This window comes from Epinephelus lanceolatus, chromosome 24, assembly GCF_041903045.1.
Source record: "Epinephelus lanceolatus isolate andai-2023 chromosome 24, ASM4190304v1, whole genome shotgun sequence".
NCBI classification, from domain to species: Eukaryota; Metazoa; Chordata; class Actinopteri; order Perciformes; family Serranidae; genus Epinephelus; species Epinephelus lanceolatus.
Window position 1 is genome coordinate 20,745,382 of NC_135757.1, and position 13,308 is coordinate 20,758,689.

At 39.4% G+C, this 13,308-nt stretch overlaps 1 protein-coding gene across 3 annotated transcripts in view; it reads left to right on the forward strand.

Moving 5' to 3' along the window:
- Positions 1-891: 891 nt before the first annotated feature.
- LOC117250040 (poly(rC)-binding protein 3-like) overlaps positions 892-13,308 on the forward strand; it is a 40,817-nt gene continuing 28,400 nt past the window's right edge. For 2 of the 3 annotated variants that reach the window (XM_033615995.2, XM_033615998.2), the window contains exon 1: positions 2,193-2,461. The gene's annotated coding sequence lies outside the window, so the exon portion shown is untranslated. Of the gene's footprint in view, positions 990-2,192; positions 2,462-13,308 lie in introns of those variants that run through there. The other variant, XM_033615996.2, reaches the window with a different exon arrangement.

The following is a 13,308-nucleotide window of genomic DNA, read 5'->3' on the forward strand; positions in this document are numbered from 1 at the left end:
TTGTTTTTTACTTTTCATTTTGGCTCATTTTCAAGTAATTTTCTTGCAACTAATTTCTTCTTATTTTGGGGAAATTTTCTGTTCAGTAATTTGTTGCCTTCTTCCTATGATTTCTTTAGTATAAAGAGAAAATTAATTATTTACAATAATTCTTCACCATAATATTAAATATGTAATACTGTTAATTATAAATGTAATTTTCCCCCAGCTTTTCTTTTTTTTTTTTACTTTTTTCTCTACTTTGAAAAGAAAACATTTTTTTTTTAAATCTATTAATTTTTGCAATTTGTGGGACATTTCTTACTAAGTTGCTCATTGCCTTTTCTCCCATGTTTTTGAAAAAAATCGTACCAATTTGCTCAGAGTTCAAAGGTTTAAATACTTGTACAAAGGCGTCTGAAAGCAGCGCAAGGCAAGTGATGTTGCTCCAGGTTTCAAGGGGTTAAAGGCTAAAGACAAATGTAGGAAACAACTTCTTCCTGTAAAATGCCCCATTGGTATAATGTGTTGAAATTGCTTGACTTCCAAAAAGGTTATGAGAGTGTTGGTCAATGGAATACCAATAGCGCAAAAATCATTTTAAAAAGTGGGAATTATAAGACACTTTCACACTTCTTTCACACTACATTTGTACCAATGGGGTCAACTCAGCCCTCTTTTGTCACCACTCTTCTACAACCAACAATCAGTTGGATTGACTGTCACTATGATCTACCTCCCTCTCTCCTTCACACCCTTCTGCCTCCATTAGGACCCTGGCACCCTGACAGGACACATGGGTGCTTATGTGGAGCTCAGCTCTGGTAGGGGTGGGGTGGTAACGGGGGGGTTCATCACCTTGCTGGAGGCCATGGGCGGGGGGTTAGTCAACTTATAGGGCCCTGGGAGCTGCCCCAGCCCTTAGTGTGCCCACAATCTGCCATCTTGGTCCTAAACTCCCAGACTGCACCTCCTTCCTCCTGATAAGGAGCTTCCCCACATCTTAACCGGTAAGCAGTTTGACCTTTGACCTAAAGAAGTGCTTCGTTTAAAAGGACTTTATGAAAATGCTTCAAACAAGATATAATTTTAGCTTTTAGCCTGAAAGATGAAGATAAAGATCTTTTGTTCTTTTCATTTTTAATTTAGATGGCTTATTATGGTGCTGTAATCCATTAATACTACTCCATCAAACAACTTTTGACAGATTATATGTAATTTCTCAAAGACTGAGGACAGACCACATTTAGCACTAATAAGGATTAGACTTTACTCAATTATACAAGGATGTTATATAAAGTAGTCATTTTCCCAGTGCTGCCACCAGTCTTCGTTTTGGGTTTTGAAGGTGAGCCAACAGTGTCGTTCGAATATAAAGCAGATTTCTTCTGACGTGGTGCTCCATTTTACCACTCTTTCTTTGCCTCTTATGATTCAGTGTGGAGCAGATTTAATGCTCTATTTGTACTTTATCCCATGGGCCATTTTACAGTCAGGTGGGTAGGTAAGGCATGGTTACCATTTTGTTTTGTATAGGTACAACAAATTAAGAGCACATGCATACTGGGAGCCTCATTACAGCCATCCAACCCTAATAATGTCAGATTAAGCTCTGCACACAACTGTCCATCTGACACAAGGGCGGGATTTGTGCTGGATTAAAAAATCTGGATGGGATGCCTCCAAAGCTCTGTAATTCTGCACATACACACTTGCAGATAGAAGCAGATTAAAAAGCAGAGGAACAGAGAGACTGGGTAGGATATGCATGCTACAGTGGTGTGTTTGGGCACTGTGTCTGAGCGTGTGTGCATTTGGTTTGACCTCTACTTCTTTGAAGTGGTTGGGTGCATTGAAAAGTTCCTCAACTGTCCTGACCGAGACTGTAGTGATACCTCAGTGTTTCAAATGTAAGGTTATCTGAAAGTGTTGCAGGGTTATTTTTGTGTCGATTGTTATTAGCATTGACAACAAATAGCTTGGTGGATTTCAGGGGTGCTCAACCCTCCCCTGGGATAGACGAGCACCCCGGAGGCTACACTTCTGATTCAGACCCACTCATCCCCAGACGTGCCCCCTTGATGCCCGTGTGCCTCACTGGGCATGCCCCGCTTTTGTTGCAGCTGAGGGAAGGGGGGTGGATGGGGGGGGCGGTGGGTGATGGTCACCCAGATTACGCCTCATCATACGGCCTATTTACACGTGACACCAAACAGTATGACAAACAGACTATCGCACCGCAGCAACTAAAACTGTGCTCATTGAGGATGCCAGTCAGTTTGGTTTCATCACATAATTTTGAGAACTGTCACGTGTTTCTGGTTGCTCATGTGACCCTGCGGTACGGACCAATAGGGTGGCAGAGTTTGTCCTGGGCAGAGCGAAAGAAAGAGGGGAAAAAAAAAATCATTTTCCCTTTGCGATTTTTAATCTTGCAACGCCCAAAGTGATAGTCATCTACTGTATCCTGCGCTACATAAAGGTAAACCCTCTTTTTATGGCTCTTATGAAGAATCATTTGGTAAATCTTTGGTCAAGATGTGCTTTGGCATTTTTCCTAGAATGCTACATGCATAATTTATTTTTTTAATTTTCAGAAAAGATGGTTTCTGGACTTTACAAGCATCAAACTGTTGAAAACTTGCATGAAATACAGGTCCATGCTGAGCCGGTTAAAGCCGTTCAATAATTAATTAACTTGGTAACCTACCCACAGTCAGGAACAATCATTATCCTGATAATGAGCTGTGACACAGTGCGACTTATTGACTCATTATCTGATCTAGTTATCTGAAGTAGATCGAGTTAACATTTTCTAAAGTTATCCTCAGTGTGCGATGCGGTGTGGAAATATTTTGGTTTTCCCAAGAGAATAGTCAATTATACGGCCAGTCGATTTTACTTTCAGGTGTCTGTTGATGATCATTGTTTGGATGTTCATTGTCTTGGCTTAGATTCAAGCATGAGCGATTTTATTGTCTAAGAATTAGCGCCGAATGAGGAACATGAATGATAACTGGAAGAACTGCTGTTTATCTACTGCTAACTATGAAGCTACATTGACCTTTTTCATTGTAGGACTGATGGTCAGTGGAATTGGTACATCATTTCTTCTCCAAGATCATTATTCCAATTATCGTCACACTGATATTAGCGCAGCTGATGGCCTTATTCTCGGCCAGTCATACACCAAAAATGTCATTCATCATTACCTCATCGTCAGATCGAACACTGCGTTTGAATAACTCCTTTGTTTGGGTAAAAAGCAATGAAAGTGGTGCGCTGACAAATGTTCCTGCTGGAGGTGACAATGCTAAAATAGAGCAACGGCTGAAAGGGGTTTGGTAGGAATAGCGATAAATCCAAGTAACGGGGACATGCTTTGGACCCGTTCTGCATGACTGCTCGGCGAAAAGCTTGGCGTATGGAAGCCATGACTTTGTGACAAGCAGTGATCTCACATTACAAATTGTGGCAAATCTAAAATGGCCGACTTAACGCTCAGCTCTTAGCACCGCATTCACAGCACAACATGGTGTGCCTGCATTGTAAAGCCCTTTACACTGTGCTGCTGCCAGCGCCGACTCACTGGAACCCCCTCACCCTTGGACTGTTTCAAGCCAACACGTACTGTAGTACTCTGTGAGGTACTTTTAAAGCCACTTGACGATAGTTGATCCCCGTGTCTTCTTTGCTCGTTGCGTTCTCTGATTTGACTGGTTGTGGTTAGGATGTGGTGGCCACAGTTTTGATTGTGATTTAGGCTGAGCTATCAGGATGCTGGGCTGCTGATGTGGGCTGACAGCTCTTGAGAGCACTGTCATAGTGGCGTATAGGAAGGCCGATGGGGTAGACGCCCCCCCTCCACTCCGCCGTAAAACACCACACCACATACAACAAAAGCCTGCGCCAGATGAGACAAGAGCTGCTCATATACCAGTAAACTGAGGGCCTCAGTGTAACTCCTCTGCTCGATCTGCCTACAGTTACTATATCTGACAGGAGTGAGCATCGCCACCAATCATTTATCATCCTTTTTTTTATCCCTGCTCCTCAGAGTCATCATCCCTGTTGCTTTCCTTGTGACAAACTTTGTCTCCATGATGTTTTTGCTCTCTAAACGAGTTAAAAAAGGCAATGAAAGTGAGAAGTTCCCTCATGCGGAACTGCTTTGAACAGATCTTGTGAAAACATATGGATCAACGAGGTCACCCTCTGTGCTCCCCCTCCGCTGCCCTACATGCACGCTAATTTTCCTTTTGTTCGCCTTTAATTGGAGCACAAACATGTGCGCTAGGACATCTCGCCGGTCGTGGGTTGAACATATTGGGTACATTACAAGTAAAACTCCTCTTCTGGTCCAGTTCATTAACTGCCTGACTTGCAGCTGCATACATCTGCCTTTCTTTCTTCCTTGTATTGCGTGCAATCTTCTGTTACACTGTTACACTTATGGTAACTCTTCTAGATATTCTAACACCATTATTTTCTTCCTGATACCAATACCAAAACTTGTGTATCGGCCAAAAGAAAATTAGAAGCTGTATACTACTATTCCAGTGTGGATGCAAAATGATTGCTATCATTGTTTTATGGTATGAATCAGGTTATATCCTTTACAAAACATAAACATACTTAGAGTAAATACCATACAGTAGAACATCCATCTATCCAGTGTGAAATGTTGCCAAATCGCTGAAATTCTGCTTACAGCTAACGTTCCAGTACTTACCGGAAATCAGATCTTCAGTAGTTGCCATTAGCCGCACAGCACCTTGATGGAACAGCAAAGAAGAATTCTTTTCCAAACTGCTGTTTTATCCAGGTGTGAAACTACTTAAATGTTTATCAATAAATCATATGCTATTGGATCAGTGCATAGACTCACAAACTTGCCGATACCTGATCCAGAATTTTTAGTAATATAGGAGGTATGTCTGAAACTGGTATTGGTATCAGAACAACCAAAAAGCTTGCATGGAAATTGACAACATGGTAGAATCTATTTATTACCATATGTAAGCTTTGGACAGCATGGATAAGATATGGTGCTTAGAGCCACCCAAATTTAAAAGCATGCCATGCATACAGTATAAACAGCAAATATAACCTAACCATGTTTTCCATTGGTTAGAAAGATAGTACCTGTATTCGCCAAGAAACTAATAAAGATTAAAAAAAATCTGGAATGACAAATATAAAGGGAAACAGAATTGTGAATTGTGAATTGTGAATTGTGAATTAGCTGATAGCTAAATCTGGTGCAATTTTGCTGATTGTGTGATGTCCCTGTCAAATACACAATAAACTAAACTAAACTAAAAGCAGAACCACAACGACAAGGGCATAACTTTGGTTTGAGAAGTCAAGAGGGACACAATAAAATGGGGAGTCCTCCCTGAGGAAATAAAAAATAACAATTTGAATCCTATTTCCTGTATTTTTACTTTCATTTAGGGACTATGGAAGCCAAAACAAAATCTGGGAAATTATTAAATTAGTTGTCATGCTAAATTCTGCCAGAATAGTTGTAAATATGCTGAATATGCTTCTCCTTTGTGGCATTTTAGTGAGTATACCAGAGTAAAATCAGTCACTAAATTCACATTTTAAGCCAGGATCTGATGGCTGGAAAAATAGGAGCGTATTTTGTGCAATTCTTTGATGAAAAAGATTTGAAAGTGCTCGGGTGACAAACAGGATTTTGAAAGTGGAAATTACACCTCAGCATAGAGCTATCCTTGGTTTCTCTTTAAAAGGAAGTTATTTGATAGTTGCATACAGTTTACCTTTAAAATTACCTTGCCACGCTCTGCACTTAACTAAAACATGTCCTCCTAAACTTTCTGACTCACCATCCTTTACTGACAAACCACCATTTGCCCACCTGGACTCAAACTCTTAAAGAAATTACTGCTTACATAAAAATATAGATCAAATTTACAGCATGATGTTACGTTAAATGATTGAGAATGCAGCTGTACATCTACAACACAAGGCAAGAATGAATCCTTAAAAAAAAAGTTGGCTGTAAAAAGGTCACAGAGCTCAGAGCTGGACGCCTTCTTTCATAGCATGTGAACAGAACACATAAACTGAGTTTGGGATTCATTAGGACTATTTTTAAGGGCAAGTCTGCTTAGCAGTGGCACGGACTGAATCTCTGTACTGGCTTTTCTCCAAATGCAAAACATCACACACAAGAACTTCGACCATAAACAATGACAAATTGTTTCACTTACAATACCACATTCACAGGAAAGGAAAACTCCCTGATACTTTGCAATAAAATGCATTATGTCACGGCTTTTAATCGAAGAGATAAAGAGGCACAAAACCCATTTTTTGTGCTGTTTTTTTTCCCTTTAAAAACAGTGTCATAGGCAGAGATTCCAGGAGGGATGATGGGGACACTAATCCCTACTTTTGTTTGCCTTCATATTGTGACAAAATTAAAAACATTTTCACCTTAAATTGACACAGAAAAAGTACTAATTGATGCATAAAAGTTCACCAGAATGCAGGACATTAAGTGTTTGATGCTCACAATTTCCTACCCCCTGTTCTATATGTACTCACCCTCTCCTAATGTTGAAATGAAACCAACACCCTTGCATTGTCCATATATTAATACCAAAGAAAAGAGACTCTCACTTAAAATCTTTTGTTCAATATTGCTTCCAATGAAAGATTTTGCTCTTCAGCTGCAGATTCATTTTGTCAGCCCTGCAGCTTGGGCTAAGGCTCTGCTGTACAGTCATGGAGGGTTTTATATCAAAACATCATAATGACATATCTGTAGATATGTGGATTAGGATGGAACAGATGACAGCGGCTTTGGCCTAGATTAGACTGCCGGCCGTCCATTTAATGATTTTCCTTACAGGATTTCAGATGTCTCTCTCTTTCTCTCTGTCTGTCTGTCAGCTATTATATTGACTGCAGAACTGTGTGATGCATTTATGGGAGCATAATGATGTGAAAACGTATTTTAAGATGATGTTGCATACTTTACTCTTCCCATATGACTACATAGAAAACATTTTCAAACATGCACAGGATTTTAAATTCATTACTGCCTTTTTTCACTTTAATTTTCTATTTTTAAAGTAGTTTTTTGGGCTTTCAGTGGATAATTTTAGTGTCATATAATCGTCTAAATTTACCCTGATAAATCTGATGGAGTCACTAAATCTGAGTAAATTTTAAGTAATGATCATCAGCAGAAAGTATCCCATATTTGCAGTCCAAAATCCCAAAACACTACACCTAGCTTGAGGACTAAATACCTTACAAATGTCCCAAAATGTGAATTTATAAATTAAGTGCACAGTTCATGCGCATAGTGGAGGTTGGGACAGAGACTCCATCCAATTATCTGCAAATGCAAACAACAACAACTTTTACTGAACTGATAAATCTACATTTTACCTTTATGAGAGTTGTTTCCTGTCCACATAAGCATCTAAAATCTGTAAAAATGGCTAAAAAGTGGCTTTTTTTGGGCTGAATCTCTCTACAAATCCCAACAAACAAAGAAAATGTGTCTCAAGCTACAAGAGAGACAAGTCTTGAAAACATTTTCATATTCTTGATATTCTGGGATACATGCTGCAGTTTTAAAACACTTTCCGACAGAGTGAAGTGCATCATGTCAAAAGGGGCCAGAGCAAGTTGATAGTCACTTAGCTGTGCAGCAGCTCTCGGCCTGCAGTGCACTGCAGAGTGAGAGAGGTGTCTAGTTTTATATGTAGTGAGTGCTGTAATGAGACACCGCCATAACTGCAGAAATCCTTGCCTTCTCTCTTTGAAAGCCAGCACAACAAACAGACAGATAATCTATATTTTAAATAACTCACATTCCTATGCCTTTAAATCACCAATAACTTTGAATAGCATCAGTGTCCTTCACCAAAGCACCTTAAAAATGCACTTCCACACACCAAATATCTCCCCTTAACTTTGCTTTGAGTGTTTTTGCATCATTTACACCCCGGTGGCTCTGCATAAGAGCAGCATCGCCTCATTGTTTGGAGTCCATAAAGAGATAAAAAAGAGACCTTGAATTCAAGTTCTTCAAGAGCCATGCACAAGTCTTTTCTGTGGCGAGCACAGAGCAGACGCAGGGAAGAGATGGGAGGCGAGGGGAGGAGGGTGGTGGTGGGGGGGAGCCATTTTGTGCACTGCGCTGTCCAGCCGAGCGTAAAGCGTGATTAATTCAATAGCCGCCATAGAGGAGGAGGCTAGCAGCCCTGCAACACCGAGCATGACCCACTTTCCCCATCAGATGTCATGAAAAATTCCCTGCCATCCCTCTCTGTGTTTCTCATTTCCCCCCTCCAACTTCCTGCCTGATTAACAAAGACACAGGGGAGTGAAATTACAAAATCAATGCATGCACAATGTGTTTGATCAGAAAAACAAGGGAGCATGAAATATGGTCAGAAATATGGGCTTTTGGGTGGATGTTTGGTAGCTTTAAAAATGCAGCAAAAATTCAGACCTTAAAATAAAAAAACTGGTGAATTGCTGGAAGGTTTTAGCCCATTGGGGCAAATGATTCACAGGGCCTTGACCTAATTCTATTATGCTACAGGATGTATGAGCAAAATACAGTCTGGGAGGACAGCTATTCAAACGCAGCTCTTAACGCTGACCTCGTTCATCTCCATGGTCCAACAGACTCGTTTTTGTTGACCTAAATCTACAGCAGAGTTTCAGTGTTTTAATCACAGTGAAGAAGGCTCTTTGAAGATTTTCATTGTTAAAAAGTGGGGAGAGGATGTAGGTACAGGCCTCAAGCATGTACAAATTATTTAGAAATCTTGGAGTGAAAGTCAGATTCAAAACCTCAATTTGTAGCTGAATACTGTGCCATCTATCATCAATGTTGAATCCTGTCGTCAATCTTGGATCCCACCCCAGCTCCCCAGGCCCCCCCCCCCCCCCCCCCCGACCACGCACCGCTGGCTTGGGTCTTAAACCCGGATTAAGGCTTTTTATGTAATCTGGTCTCCTCTGGGAGATTGGAGAGACAGCTGGCAACAGAATCCCTGTCCTTATCTCGCGAACCTCCCCTGGCCTCCAACCAACACATCCCTCAGCTCTCGGCTCTGCATGCAGCGTAGATTAGAGGAGGAATCATTTCTGGAGCCAGTGGCTGATGCTGCAGCCATACTTTTACAAAAAAAGAATGTCATTTTAAAAAACTGACAATGTGCTGTCATGACAAAGCAACTATTTGATTAACCAGTTTCATATTCCTGACTTTCATACTTGGTTCAGCACCTTTTAAACTGTCCTGACCCCACAGGTATGGTGTCGGTCTGAATAATCCTTTTGCCAATTTAACAATCAGTAGAGTGACTAGAAACCCAAAATACAGCTCTAAAAATTTAAAAAATCTTAGGCTTAATTACTTAAATATCATTATAAAACACTACAAGGTCGTAAAATTATTATTTTTCTATTTATACACATATATACAGCAGAAAAATGGAACAAATTAAACTATATTACAAAGTATTTGCATGAACCTTTATGAAGGTTCTTTTAAATAATGAATAATTCAAAATTTCAGACATAAAAAAAACTGTGATATTGAAATGAAATTATGCTACTATAAATGGAAAATTGTTTTTTTTAACCAATAAATACATTATTTTAAGCAAAAGATGCCAAAATTTTGTGTTGTTAGCCTTGTAAATATGAATATCTGGTGTTTTATTAGTCCTATATGACACTGAACTGCATATCTTTGGGTTTTGGACTACTAGTCAGACAAAAGAAAGCATGTGAATGCCTCATCTTGGGCTTTAAGAATTTGTGATTAGTATTCTTTCCAATATTTCTGATATTACGATAATAACGTTTATTTTGACTTATCATTCACAGATAAAAATATCGTGTTAGTTAACACTGATTAACTAAAAAACAACTGCTTTTCATGGCACTATGCTCGCTTGCAAGACAGCAACAGGCTGCATAACAACCAGTTTTGTTGTTTGTTGGTCTTGAACAGTGGTCTACAGATTGGCAGGCATCTTTCCTTGGTGACACATCATCATCATTGTCATCGTCATCCCCTCCCCAAAGTCAGCTCATATTTACTATCACTTTAGAAATGTTGATATCATGCTTATGAAACATAAAAATGTATCCATGGTTTACAGAAACGTACAATGCCAACATTTTCTTCTGGTAACTGGGCTGAGTGTATAGCTCTTTAGCCAACATGAGCACCATTCAGGGGCATTAAGCTGTTAAATTAGGCTTGTTGTTTCAGTGATGACAGCCTCAAGAGGGTGACAGCAAGGTCAAAGGCTGGACTGGAACATCTACTTTTTCAAGTTTGTGCCACAGGTCCAATCATTTAATTGATTTTCTTTGACTAATGTCAGACATTCTTATTTATTTTCCCTTTCAAGACCATAACTATAAACTCAATCGGCTAATTAGTGATCACACGGTGAAGGGAGGGGAGTGATTTTCATTCCCACATAGCAACAATGCCTCTGATTGGCAGACGGTGACATTAACTGTCTCTTCAGTCAAGGTCAGCTGCTTCAGGAGCTTTTCTTTCCCACATTATGTCTTTTAGCTAGCTGCAAAATACATGATTTAGTGCTGCAGATGTTTTCCTTCATATGTTTTATCATTTTATTAAACTCACACTGTAGAAAACTGTAGCTGGAGTACTTAATGTGAAGGTCCCTGCCTGCATTTTTATTTTCTTGGTACGAAAAATATTCATTTTAATTTAACATTGTCTTACTCCCAACAGTTAATTTAATCTGCCTCGTATTCCATTAATTTATTCTTTATTTACATTCATTTTTTATCATTAAGAAGTAAAGCACATCATCTACAATCATTATCATCGACTTAAAAGTTGAGTGCCTGCAATCTCACATTCTAAATGTGTTTCCTCTTCTAGAGAAAAGGGTATCTATTCAAATTTAGTGGCAAATTTTGGTATTTTTGCCATCATTTAGAGCCATTAACTAAAGCAGGGTGACCTTAAATTCTCTAAAACCTCACAATATGAATACCTGAAGACATTTCGGATCGATCTCGTAACACAAAAGTTTCAAATGTGCACCATATGAAAACCAGCCAGCCCTGACTGCAGTGAATGATAGCTCCACTGTCAGGACTGCAGCACCCTCCTGTGGCCGCTTTGCTAACTGAAGACTTGCTTGAGTCATTACATCACTTGTCAGCCAGAATTAGATGGGTTCCAGCTGAAATGGGCTTGATAAAAATAAATATGGCGCTCAGCGTTCGATGGCTCATCTCGTGACTGAAGAGACATATGCTGACCTACATTTCGATGGCTTTTTGTTGCAAACTGTTGTGTGCTGCAGACAGGGACATGGTAACTTGTTTGTAACCAGGATTGTTGGAGTATTTTTACACCCTACAATGAATTTTATCATCTTGGGATTTCACCCTTGGGGTAAAAATTAGACACTAGGCCTGAGTTAACCCATTTTTATCCCTCTTCCTGTGCAGTTCTTACTGTATTAAAATAATTACCACCCAGCTTGATTAAAATGCAACATATAAGCACAAAACGTAAATTCCTAAAACTAGATTTTAAGACCATCTTTAAGACAGGGCTTCCAAGTTCATAACACAATCTGAAGATAAAGGATAGGTTTGCTAGTATTCTGTATATGTCTTAATACAAGACTAAACCAAAACTGAATGATCTACTAACAAGTGTCTTGTGCCTATCAGAGCCTGATATACTGATATAGTTTATTTCTCTGTCATAAAGCTCCATTGTTGTTTGGAAAAACAGCAAGAGTCACACTGATGCACTGACATCTTCCTTCATCACCATCAACACAGAATGACTCAACCCTACATCAACTGTCCTGCTGTTAAAAACACCCATTGGACCACCAAGTATTTATCAATCCGTAGCTGTAAATAGTCCCCCCAAAAAATTTGCTTTTTACACCAGTTCGAGTAGTGTTTGCTAAAAAGTACAGTGACCAGCTGTTTTAGGAAATCAGAGTCTCTTTTATTAATAAAACTGAATAATTGTAGCCTATTTCTATAGTTTTACATCTACCATAGGAACCAATAGGGTTTGGGTGGAGTGCCGCAGGCAGAGAAGGGACAGCCTGTTCTTATATTCAGGTTGTCAAGTAGAGACACTTCATGATATCAACGCCAAATGCACCCTTTAGCGTCTTTATAAGATGCACAAGGGTTTCAGCTAACCCCAGTGTAGACCCATCCAAAGCAATACTTGACGCTTCGAGTCACTAACATTGTATAAAGAGCAAGAAAGTCTGCAAAGGGAGGGAGGGCATGGAGATGGCTGGTTAAAAAAAAAACAGTATTTCACCCAGGAGATCGAAGTTCATGTCCTGTGTCAAAGCAAAAGTCATTGTTGTTTTAACGTAATGTTAACTTTATATAATTTACGTAAGGTCGCATTTAATTACTTATTCTAAACTAAAACATGATCTTTGTTCTTCACCTAACCACATAGTGTGGTTGTCTTAACCTAACCACAACCATTTCTCAACATAAGCAATGTGTTACAATGTGTTTCAGCTGTGCATCACATAGAGATGCTAAATGGTGCCCTGTGCGTCGCTATCAAACGCAGAGGGTAGTGACAAAGCGTCTGTTTTTGATGACCTGGGAATAAGAAGGGGATGATAGGGAAGTCAGAGAGTACTGAGAGAAGGAGTAACACATTGTTTTTTTGGGGATTTGTTGACAAGAAATTATAGAATATTAGCATAATTATCCTTTCTTAAATTTAAGTATATATTGTGCATTAGTTGTGAACATTTAGCCCAAACTACATAGTAAACCAGGAGCTTTCAGGACCTCAGTTTCCTGGTTGGTAAACTTCACTTTGTAAAACAAGTACCTCTGCAGTCACATTGTATTCCAGTTGTCCTATGTGCTTAAAGGCATGTGGAATTTTTTTGAAATGGGGTTGTATGAAGTAATTACCCTTGGGGTGGTTGGCATACTCCCAGTTTGGAGAAGCAGGCAGGAGTTCAACATAGAAGCTAAGCAATATACTGCTGGGCAGCAGCAAAATATATTTTAGCCAACAAAAAAAAAATTCAGTTAAAGTGTATGATATATTAAGAATATTTTCACCACTTTACCTTGCTGTCAGACAGCCTTTTCCAATGGGGAACTGAGGCTGTTATATCACTCTCTTCAAAGCCAGACTCCAATAAGAAAAACAGTATTTCAACATTGCTGAAAACAGGAGCTGCTGGTCTACTGTTGCCTCGTTCAGTTTGTTTATTTTGTGTTTATTTTATTTGTGACTTCAGTCTTTAAAGG